General features: G+C 40.7%; 1 protein-coding gene across 1 annotated transcript in view; it reads left to right on the plus strand.

Moving 5' to 3' along the window:
- The first annotated feature begins 783 nt into the window (after window positions 1-783).
- Window positions 784-12,434, plus strand: part of phkg2 (phosphorylase kinase, gamma 2 (testis)) — a 32,436-nt gene continuing 20,785 nt past the window's right edge. The window contains exon 1 of the mRNA XM_084322440.1: window positions 784-951. The gene's annotated coding sequence lies outside the window, so the exon portion shown is untranslated. The remainder of the gene's footprint in view (window positions 952-12,434) is intronic.

Consider the following 12,434-nt stretch of genomic DNA (forward strand, 5'->3'; position numbering starts at 1 on the left):
TGTGTGTTCAACAGAATGTAGTATCAAAAACACATTCACAAAAAGTATGGGTTACTGAATGCTGAACTGCACTAGTATAATCACTAAGCCAGACCTTACCTGTGTCCCTGTATCACTTGTCTCTGCTGCCCTTGGCTTTGATAAAAAAAACGTCCCTATGTCCATTTTCCTTTTTTTTTTTGCATATTTCAGTTAGTCACAGTAAAAGTCACCTAGTAAAAGTGAGATAATTGACAATATCAAAACATGCTAGGGCTGTACCGAATAGTTCGAAGCTTCGTTCATAATGTTGACATTCGAATTCTAAATCAACATAAAAAATTGTAAATTTTTTTTTTATTTTATTTTTTTTTTTACATTTTTATTTGCCAAGGTATGGCGAGTGCCATACCTTGCCATACCAAATGGACGCCCCTGGTTAAGCTTAGGCGACTCTTTCGAAGTTGGTTAAGGTTAGAGTTTGGAATCAGGGCTGGTGTTCTATCGCCATTCTCTAAGACAAACTCTAACCGTAACCAACTTCGAAAGAGTGCCTTAGCTTAACCGGCGAAAGAACTTGCCGTCACACGATTGGTGCGACCAGAAACATCAGTGGCCAATCAGAGCGCAAAACGCGAACGCGGAAGCATAAATGCGTTAGGAAACGAATAGACGCATCCCGCGTGCATGTATGCTTCACTCCGTCCTCACGGTGGCGCTGCAGGGCCTGCCTGCCTGGGGGCACCGGGGACAAGAAGAATCCAGGATATGCGCAGAATGTAAACATTCCGGGTGTTGTTATTACTGCTGCTAGTATCAGCGAGCTATCATCAACATTAGATATTATTAACTCCTGCAGCTGCAATTATGGCTCAGCTTCCACACGATTCCATCGCGGCATCGGCAGCCTGATGGTTCTTTTGATATTTTCTTTCTTTTCTTGTGACTTTTATCATTTAATAACTGCAAATGGTGAGTAATTTCCGACACGAACACCGCAAACCCGACGAGTCAAGGCCCCACAGTAGAGGACATCTCTAGCTAACTTTGTCAGACAGTGGAATAATTACAACTTTGTTGACTTGTCAGTGGAGAGAGGGAAGCTAAATACAGTATTAATTCATATAATACATAATAAAGTAAATTAGAGACCAGAAGAGAGAGGAGGATTAGATGACATTAGATTAGATTCAACTATGATGAATTGAAAATGGGGGACCCTGATGTAAACAAGACGAAAGTCTTTCTCTGGTCTGCATCCCCTTAACAATGTGTGTATTGAGCTGTAATGTATTGTACCCATTCTGCAATCTGTTAATAAACATTTTTAATCAATTCAATTAAAATGTATTGTCATCATACAGTACGACGAAAATAGGTTTGGCATCCAACCAGAGTGCAAATGTAACAGTTAAGTGCAATAATAGTAATATACAATGTAGGTACTGGTGATTAAACCGGGTACATTAGTACTACTGAGTAATAGTGCTTGATTGATTGAAAACTTTATTAACAGATTGCAGAATGGGTACAATACAGTACTGCTCAATACACACAAGGTGCAGACCAGGGCCCTATTCCCCGTACCTGATTGATTGATTGATTGAAAACTTTATTAACAGATTGCAGAATGGGTACAGTACAGTACAGCTCAATACACACAATTGTTAATGGGATGCAGACCAGAGAAAGACTTTCGTCTTGTTTACATCAGGGTACCCCATTTTCAATTCATCAGGACATATATGACATACATGACATACAGATAGTCAGTACTGCTACATCTATACATTTATGACATACCAGAAGGAGTCAGGAAAAGGGAGTATATACATTTGACGTAGAAACTGTACATTGGAGGAGGTTGGGTGGGGGGGGGGTTGGGTACACTGGGATATTGACAACCATACGGGGTGGACGGTATAAACGGTATACGGTATAAACGGTATGAATTTGCTCTACGGTATGGATTTTGACTATACCGTATAACCGGTAGTGCAGCTCTAAAATAGCAATGACGTCATGTAACCACAGCGCGACTATTTCACTCGCATTTGCCCCTAAAAATAGATAGAATTAGTCATAGATAATAGATATGTGCGAACTAGAAAAAGTTATTTAGGAGGCTTCGCGCAGTGGGCGTGCCAGCCCCTCCCGCACGCATGTAAACACGGGTCTACTAGTAGTCTAGTGGGACGGGACGTCTCCCTGAGCTAACGTTAGCTTAGCTACCGTTACAAAATGACCCAGTCAACTATTCACTTTTAGTTTAATACATGATGAGGCATTGTCTAACCGAACGGTATCTAGTCGGCCAGCTACCGATAGCTCCTGACATCAACAAACGCTCCATCAAGTCTAGTAGAGTAGACGTGTATGATAGCTCCGTTAGCCGTTAGCTCACGTTAACGCAAATTAGTTCACCGTTCAAAACGAAATGTCCCATTGAACTAAATAATTCACTGAGGCGTTGTATTAACGTTATATATCCGGCTAGCAGTAGCTACAGATAGCTCCTGATATCAATGTCTTATAACACTGATTCTATGCGTATTCGAGCTGAGGGCTTGCTAACGTTATAGTACCAATACAATAGGGTCCAGGTGCAGCGCCGGAGAATCCTGGCCGTAGCTCTGCTCGAGGCTACTAGAGTATAGGTCCAGGTGCAGCTCTGGAGAATCCTGGCCGTAGCTGGAGGCTACTAGAGTACACACAGACAGTGGAGCTTGTTGCGTGGTGGCGATGTCTCGCAGATAATACAAGTACAAGTCTAATTATATAATATATATATTTTATAAAAAAAAAAAAAAATATATATAAAATAAAAATTTTTTTTTATCAAAAACGATGATACCGTGATATATACCGTTACCGTCTATGCTTCAAATTATACCGTGATATAAATTTTAGCCCATACCGTCCACCCTAATGACTAGGGGTGGGACAATACATCGATCCAGATCGATATATCGATCTATTATCAATAATCAAATAGGATCGATGCAACGTAAAAAGATCGATTCATATTGCGATACTCTTATTTTGAAAATCCGGCGACGTCATCGCCCCACGCCCAGTGTTGTGAAACTCCGTTTAACATCAACAGCACACAGCAGTAGCGTCTAGAGCGTCACTATAGCAAGACTAGTAATCCTCGCCACTCCATTATGCCCACGTCGCGTTAAAGATCGAAGATAACGTTACGTTAGCGTAAGCTAACAAGCTAACCCAGAGCCATAGGCAGAGAGAAGTGGGGATTGGGAAGGAGGGTGCATTCTCGGGATAGCCCCACTAACAGGATCTGGCCGGTACTGCACCTTAATACAGCTCTGACAGTGAATAGGATATTAATATCGAAGAAAAAAAAAAAAAAAACGAACTAAAAACAGTGAACAGGAGGTCTATTTGTATTAAAAACAATATTGTTTTTCATTTAAATGTCTGGAAGAGCTCAAAAATAAAAATGTCAAATGATATTTCCATTGCCTTTTTTTTGTTGATTTAAATGTTACTGATTGTGTTAAATGGGCATATAATATCGGCTCATATCGATCGCAGGCACCTGAATCGAATCGTATCGTATCGTGGCAGACTGTGTGATATCGGATAATATCGTATCGTTGTCCAAAGAATTGATATCGTATCGTATCGTGGTGAAACTGGTGATTCCCACCCCTACTAATGACTACATTGGAGGTGGTTGGGGGGGGGGGGGGGCACACTGTATAAACAAGCAAAACTGTACATTGAGGGGGGGGGGGAGACACTGTACAAACAAACAAAATTGTACATTGGACTATTGACAACCATACTAGGTAAATGACTGTACATTGGAGGGGGTTGGGTTAGGATATTTACAGGGGCCAGTGTTGAATTGCAGTCTCCCGTAGGTGTCCCTTGAGAGAGGTTTTGAAAGTGGGTAGTGATCCACATTCCTTTACAGCTTTGGGTAGGGCGTTCCACATTGATGTGGCATAATTGCGAAACGTGTTTAGTCCCTTATTTGAGCCGAATCTGGGTTTAACATGATTTGTGGAGCTCCCTCTGGTGTTGTGATCGTGGTATTCACTGACCTTTGGGAAGTATTTTGACATGTACATGGGTACCTTGGTCGTGTAGTGTATCTTGTAGACCAGGCCCATTGCAAGTTGCTGTACTCTGTCGTCTACTCTAAGCCATCCTAGGTTGTCAAAGTGGGCAGGGGTGAGGTGGGTTCTAGGAGTAAGGTCAAGCAGTAGTCTGACCAGTTTGTTTTGAGATGTTTGTAATTTTGTTTTTAGCGCCTTTGAGGTGCTTTGGTACCATGAGGTGCAAGCATAGTCGTAGTACCCCTGAATGAGTGCTCCTGCCAGAGTCTTCAGGGTATTCTTGTTTACCAGAGAGGAGATCCGGTACAAGAATCGAGTTCGTTGGTTGACTTTTTTTTATTACATTGGATGCCATTTTGTCACAGGAGAGATTAGCCTCTAGGATGGAACCCAGGTAGGTAATTTCATCTTTTCTTGTGACAATATTGTCAGTTGTCACCCACTGTAACTGAGAAGCCGTCGGTCTTGCTGAGTTTGTTATTTGAACCGAAGAGAATGGACTCTGTTTTGCCCATGTGTAATGATAGTTTATCAGCGAGCCAGGTGCAGATTCTGCCGAGTTCTGAGCTGAGGGTTTTTTCAACCTGTAACTTGTTCTTGTCAGAAACCAGAATCAGGTGTATGTACAGAGCTGTAGTATTAATATGTAAACAGGTTGAGATTACGTATCGGGGAAAGTAAGTACATGTTCGCTAAAAGGGGAAGCCAGTCGAACACACGTAAACACGGGGAGCAGCAAAGTGTACTCTGGTGTAGAAGGCGCTCATGCACCGAATATTCAAACAATATGTGCAGGTAATTATTTGTAAACCACACACAAGGGTGTGAGACATTGTTCGTGATGGATTTGATTTGATCTTAATTTATCTTGAACGGAGCAAACATACAAATCACAGTAAAGACTAAATGTAAACATAAACAAATGAGTCCGTCTTTGTCCATAGAAAAACAAACAAGGATGAGTTGGAAAAGATAAAGGCAGAAGGAAGCACAGCTTATCTAGTCCTGCCCCTTTCTTGTGACGTGACTTGATAAATTGAATGAGCCTTTGATGTTTTTGATGAATGAATTTGAGAAAATGCATTTATCTTTTCAAGCACTGTTATCTGATGATGAACATGAGGTGTCACTGGTATAAACCAAAGGGTAATCATCAATTCAATGCATGTATGGATTAGGTCTGAAACAGATTAAAACCTGATTAATAGTGTAACTGCAAGCCTCCCTCCAAGCCTCTCTTTGGAAACCATGTATTTATATAGTACATAATACCTAAGCACATACAGTACAGATATCCTCATAATATAATTCGTATCAATTAGATATACTATTTGGGCTTGTTTTTATCCTTATTCTGAAAGAGTTGAACTAATTATTTTCGCTAGCAAGATCTCATTTGATTATTCATTCCATAAGCCTACTGCCAGCAGGCACGTTTAAAGAAATATAATCTGATTGATTGGGGTAATGAGGGACTTAAAATTAGCCTATAGATTATGCGTTTAACTTGTCGGCGAGGCTATTGAGCCGTACTGCATTGTACCCATTCTGCAATCTGTTAATAAAGTTTTAAATCAATCAATCAATGCCGTTAGAAAATCAGGATTTCTGCGATCGACACCTGTCTTTTCAGCTGAGGCGGCCGCACGCAATTATCCTGAATCTCAAGTCTGGTTCGAATGAACGAGACTGAATCAGCGTTCGAGGAACAGGAAAATCCCGGATTGATTGAATCTGGATAATGGGACTTTTGATCGACTTAGTTGAACCAGGTACAGGGAATAGGGCCCAGAGAAAGACTTTCGTCTTGTTTACATCAGGGTCCCCCATTTTCAATTCATAATGACATTAAAGACATAAAGACGCAACATACAGATATATATCATGACATTTCTGACATACATACAGGTATACAGTACTGTTACATTTGTAACATACAAGATATGCAAATATACAGTACTGTTAGTGTTAACACATTGGCGGCCATTTGGATGCGTCTAAAATCACTGTAGACGGCCAGCATATGTAAACAGACTTGCACAGTCCGTGGGGCTGTTTGTAGAGCTAAATCTATACTTTATAGTATTGCTATCTGTCCATTCTCATTGTCAATTGAGTCCATAAACCGTCCCTTCAAAATGGCTTAAAGAAAAAAAATTTTCATCAATACGTTCTCATTTTATAGCGCCGTGAATATAAGCGTTATACGGGATTTGGTCTAGTATATTTCCTGGAAGGCTGGATAAAGGGCTAATAGCTACTCCAATGGCATTTCGGTTATACAGAAGCTACAGTTAAAACTCAAACTGCATATGATCTGTACGATCCTCAAGCATGAATGCATGGAAGGGGGGGGCGGGGGACGTCGTTTCTGATTATTGATTACCAATAACCGTGTTCGTCTCAGTAGCTACATACGCTGATCAGCTGGTTGAGTATCATAACAAGCTCTGATCAGCATGTAATTTACGTGAAAAAGATCTTACCATGAGCCGGTTGGATCCCCCACACCATTTCCCAGTTATCTATCGCCATCTGGTAGATCGATATGTCCATTGGCTGATGATAAATTCCTTTACTGCATCGTGAAATCCGCGATCCAAAACATATTCCGTGCAACAGGCAATAGCGATCGCTTCAGGTGAGTAGAAAACTACATTGGAAATCCAGAAAAAAAAGACAACTTCTGCCACAGGGAACACTGCATTACAGCGCCCCTAAGAGGATCTGGCCGGTAATGCACTTTTTCGAATTCAAAGAGTAGGGTACATTTGCAGTGCAGCTCGGCGACCTTGAATAGGTTATTAAAATGGAATAAAAGCCAAAACAACCTTGCCACGGAGATATCCGTGGTTGGTCCCTTAACACTTTCAGTGCCGGCCGTGTTTTCCTTTTTACCCCGTTGAATGCCACCATCCACGGCCAATGTTAACTTTAATATTGCCTAATCTATGTTTTAAATTATGGCTATGTGTCTAATCTGCCCGTCGCTTATCAAAGACTCATTTTCCAGTCAACATTGGCAAGGCAGATTGTATTTTTATCGCTTCATTTCCGTTTGATAGCATTTTGAAAATCACCCGTTTTCCGGGGAAAAATAACCCATGCCTATGATAATCGCCTTTTACTGGAATATTCCAGAACGTTGTCATTTGTCTGCCTATTTATGAATCGTTTTCAAATAAACGCTAGATGATCGATAGTATATGTGTGCGCACGCACGCTCGTGCCGTGCGCTGATAATCACTGCTCTTATTTCCTCATGGCTTTTACAGTCAAAACAGCCATATCACATATCACATAAACTCTTATATATCCGTGAAAACGAGTCTGATTATCCTAACACTGATAACATAGATTCCTTACCTGAGGTCAGATGGTATCCAAATGGTTTATTCCAATTTCCGATCGCCATTCGAAAAAAATCGATAAATGTATTGATCCATCGTGTGTACAGTATAACACATGATCCGCGGCTCAGAGGCTCCAGAATGAACTCTGGTAGACCCCGGCTGCATCAGTGAGAAGTAAAATGTGGAGTCAAAAATCCGTTCTCCCATTCACTTTGATTGAGTCCATTCCAAAAGGTTGATTTACCATCTGGGAGACGATAGGGGGCGCTTTTTTCACATCTGAGCGCCGGCGGTCCCTGGATCTCCAACGGTAGGCTCGCGTGATGCAATATGATTTCAGATCGCTAATAAAAAATAAAATACCAGAGAATACTCGTGACCGTGGCATTCAACGGTCGGGGCGTAAACCCGAGAAAAGCTGTGAGTGGCACTCAAAGTGTTAAGCATGGATTCGAAACATGGATAACGGATATATACGCGGCCCGTCCCGAATGTGTTAAACAGAGATCCTAAACAGAAACTATAACATACGATGATGGGGAGGAAACTACATTAGGAGGGGGTGGGTGGGAGGGAGGGGGGGTTTGGACATTTACGGGGGCCATACAGATATATATCATCATGACATTTATGACATTACATGACATACAGGTATACAGTACTGTTATATTTGTGACATACAAGATATGCAAATAAATATACAGTACTGTTAAACAGAGATCCTAACAGATAATATATACATACGAGGGGGAGGAAACTACATTAGGAGGGGGTGGGAGGGGGGGTTTGGACATTTACGGGGGCCATACAGATATACAGATATATATCATCATGACATTTATGACATTACATGACATACAGGTATACAGTACTGTTATATTTGTGACATACAAGATATGCAAATAAATATACAGTACTGTTAAACAGATAATATACATACGAGGGGGAGGAAACTGTACATTAGGAGGGGGGGTTTGTACATTTATGGAGGCCAGTTTCGAATTGCAGCTTCCCATAGGTGCTCTTTGAGAGCTTTTTTGAAGGTGGTAGGGATTCACATTTTTTTACGGCTGTGGGTAGGGCGTTCCACATTGATGTGGCATAATTGCGAAACGTGTTTAGACCCTTGTTTGTGCCGAATCTGGGTTGAACTTGAACATGATTCGTGGAACTCCCTCTGGTGTTGTGGTCATGGTATTCACTGACCTTTGGGATGTATTTCGACATGTACATGGGTACCTTAGTGGTGTAGTGTATCTTGTAGACCAGGCCCATTGCAAGTTGCTGTACTCTGTCGTCTACTCTAAGCCACCCTAGGTTGTCAAAATGGGCGGGGGTGGGGTGGGTTTTAGGAGTAAGGTCAAGCAGTAGTCTGACCAGTTTGTTTTGTGATGTTTGTAATCTTGTTTTTAGTGCCTTTGAGGTAGTACCATGAGGTGCAAGCATAGTCGTAGTACCCTTGAATGAGTGCTCCTGCCAGAGTCTTCAGGGTATTCTTGTTTACCAGAGGAGATCCGGTACAAGAATCTAGTTTGTTGGTTGACTTTTCTGATTACATTGGATGCCATTTTGTCACAGGAAAGGTTTGCCTCTAGGAAGGAACCCAGGTATGTAATTTCATCTTTCCTTGTGACAATATTGTCACCCACAGCCACTGTAACTGAGAAGCTGTTGGTTTTGCTGAGTTTGTTGTTTGATCCGAAGAGAATGGACTCTGTTTTACCCAGGTGTAATAGTTTGTATAGTTTGTTATCAGCGAGCCAGGTGCAGATTCTGCCGAGTTCTGAGCTGAGGGTTTTTTCAACCTGTAACTTGTTCTTGTCAGAAACCAGAATCAGGTGTATGTACAGAGCTGTAGTATTAATATGTAAACAGGTTGAGATTACGTATCGGGGAAACTAAGTAAGTACATGTTCGCTAAAAGGGGAAGCCAGTCGAACACACGTAAACACGGGGAGCAGCAAAGTGTACTCTGGTGTAGAAGGCGCTCATGGTGCACCGAATATTCAAACGATATGTGCAGGTAATTATTTGTAAACAACACACAAGGGTGTGAGACATTGTTCGTGATGGATTTGATTTGATCTTCATTTATCTTGAACGGAGCAAACATACAAATCACAGTAAAGACTAAATGTAAACATAAACAAATGAGTCCGTCTTTGTCCATAGAAAAACAAACAAGGATGAGTTGGAAAAGAAAGAGGCAGAAGGAAGCACAGCTTATCTAGTCCTGCCCCTTTCTTACAATATCATCAATAATCTCAATATCAATAACATTTAAAATAAAACTGTCTTACTACAGAGAGAAAAACATATTTTTATATAAATAAACAACAAGACACCCATTATTCTTTGTTTTGAATAAATCAAAACATTCCCTGAGAGCAACAGTCTATAGTTCCTCAGTTCTGTATTTGACTATCAGTGCTATATCATCTATTTTTGACCTGTGTAATGTTATTGCTCTGTTTAGTTTTGGAAGTAATCTTGGTCACCATCCTTTCCTCCGCCATGATAACAGAGCTGGGCCTTCTGACGAGTTTATTCAACCTGCCAGTAGGGCTGACCTTCAAAGCTTTTTTTGGCAATCGAAGCTTCGGGGCCGAGCTTCGATTTTAATTCGAAGCTTCGGAAAAATAAATAAATACTAATTATAATATTTTTTTTGGGGCTTGTAAACTTTGTTGTTTTTAAATGTGCTCTATAAATAAAGTGGATTGGATTAATTAATTAAGTAGCCCCTTTCGTGACTGTGACGCAGCCAACAGGGTTTCACTCTGCTGCGCTGCCTGGGTGCAGTGGGGCTGCTCTCACAGCCAACGACATGACATTACATAATTATTAGGGGTGGGAATCACCAGTTTCATCACGATACGATACAATATCGATTATTTGGACAACGATACGATATTTGCCGATATCACAAAGTGTGCCACGATACGATTCGGGTTCCTGCGATCGATATGAGATGATATTATATGCCCATTCAGTAACATTTAGATCAACTCAAAAAAGGCAACGGAAATATCATTTGACATTTTTATTTTTGAGCTCTTACAGACATTTAAATGAAAAACGATTTATTGTTTTTTTAATACAAATAGACCTGTTCACTGTAAAGTGCCAAGTTTTTGATAAATTGAGCAACCTAAAACCCTTCTTTCCAAACGCAGACACACACAGGGAGAATGCCCCCCCTTCCCCAGTCCCTAATGGACCTCTGCTGTTCTCTCTATATGGCTCTGATCAGCTTAGCTTAGTTAGCTTGCGCTAACGCAACGTTAATTTAGGTATTTAACGTGACGTGGGCATAAAGGAATGGCGAGGATGCAAAGCATGTTAGATGCATTTGTCCCGCTGTGGGGAAAAAAACAACAGGCACTTATTTCGGGTCACAAAATAGGCGGACTCTGAAGCAATGCTGTCTAACGTCTACACACACTCTGAGCTGCGCTGAGCTACTGTTGTTGTTGCGGCCGGGCAGATATGCTCACCAGGGGATTTTCAAAATAAGAGTATCGCAATATGAATCGATCTTTTTACGTTGCATCGATCCTATTTGATAATTGATAATAGATCGATATATCGATCTGGATCGATGTATCGTCCCACCCCTAAAAATTATGTTGCAACCTTCGTCTATCAAGCAAACAATTATATTATATTTAATTTATAATTTATAATTATATCAGACAATGCAGCTACAAAAGCAGATGATTACAATTAAATTAGCCAACTTGGTAACACATTAGTCATAGCAGCATAGGCATAGCCTTATTAATGTTTTGTGTGGCGTCGCCGTCGTGTATACATTTGAGAAAAAAAAATATATATATTTTTTTTTTACACTTCGATTTTTTTTAATGTTCGAAGCTCATGTATCGCGATACTACTACGTATCGATTTCCCCCCCCACCCCTAACACCATGAGCAGGTTATTGACCCCTCCCTAGAGACCCTCAAGTTCTACATCTTCTGGCCGCCTCAGAGACCCACTCCTATCCAAGCTCCTGGGGGGAGTCATCAAAGAGAAGCAGGTTATTCTTGTTCCTCGCTCCACAATGGTGGAATAATGAACTCCCCACCACAGTCGGGACAGCTGAAACCCACCCAATTTTTACATTTAGTCATTTAGCTGACGCCTTTATCCAAAGCGACTTACAAGTTCTGTACGACAAGTCAGCAGGAAGGGTACAACTCTTTTAGCTGAGTAACAATGTTCAAACAGTGTTGGAACTTGGGTGCTGCAGTATTGAGTGCATAGACATAAGACATATTAGTATAGTAGGAGTGCATGGTAGTATACGACAGTAAGAAGGTTAGTATTTTCTATTTTCTTCCACTGTCGACTAAAAACAAACCTTCTTACTGTCTGTACTATTATGCACCTTATTATCTTTCTACTATACTTACTTATACTACTCCTTATCATGCTAATATGTCTATACCAGTGTGTTGTAGTACTCAAGTCCAGGACTCGGACTCGAGTCTGAGTCCTGGGCTAATTTTCAGGACTTTGACGAACAATGCCACTGTCACAAGTCAGCACGAAGGAACTCTTTCAGTTGAGTAGCAATTATCATCAAACAGTGCTGAAACTTGGGTGCTGCAGTGTTGAGTGCATAGTAGTAGAGACATATTAGTATAGTAGGAAGAGTGCATGATAGTATAAGACAGTAAGAACTAAGAAGGTTAGTGTTTATTTAAAAAAATATATATATTTATTTATTTATAATTTTATTATTATATATTTTTTTTTTCATTTGCTACACACATGCAACAGATGTGGATCAGTGTCTGCACCTGACCGTAGTCTACTATGTAGATCAACAGCAAATGGGGTTGCATGATACACAGATACTAGAAAAATATCGCAATACCCAGCCGTTGAAAGCAGTCCAATACTCCATTAGTATCAATACTTTTAGAATATGCTGCTCATAGCAGAGTCTAGGCCGAGTTAAGTAAAATTTCCCCCCTCTCTCTCTTATATACTGTATACTGTGTATAT

Source organism: Notolepis coatsorum (assembly GCF_963971535.1).
Source record: "Notolepis coatsorum genome assembly, chromosome: 10".
Lineage (NCBI taxonomy): Eukaryota > Metazoa > Chordata > Actinopteri > Aulopiformes > Paralepididae > Notolepis > Notolepis coatsorum.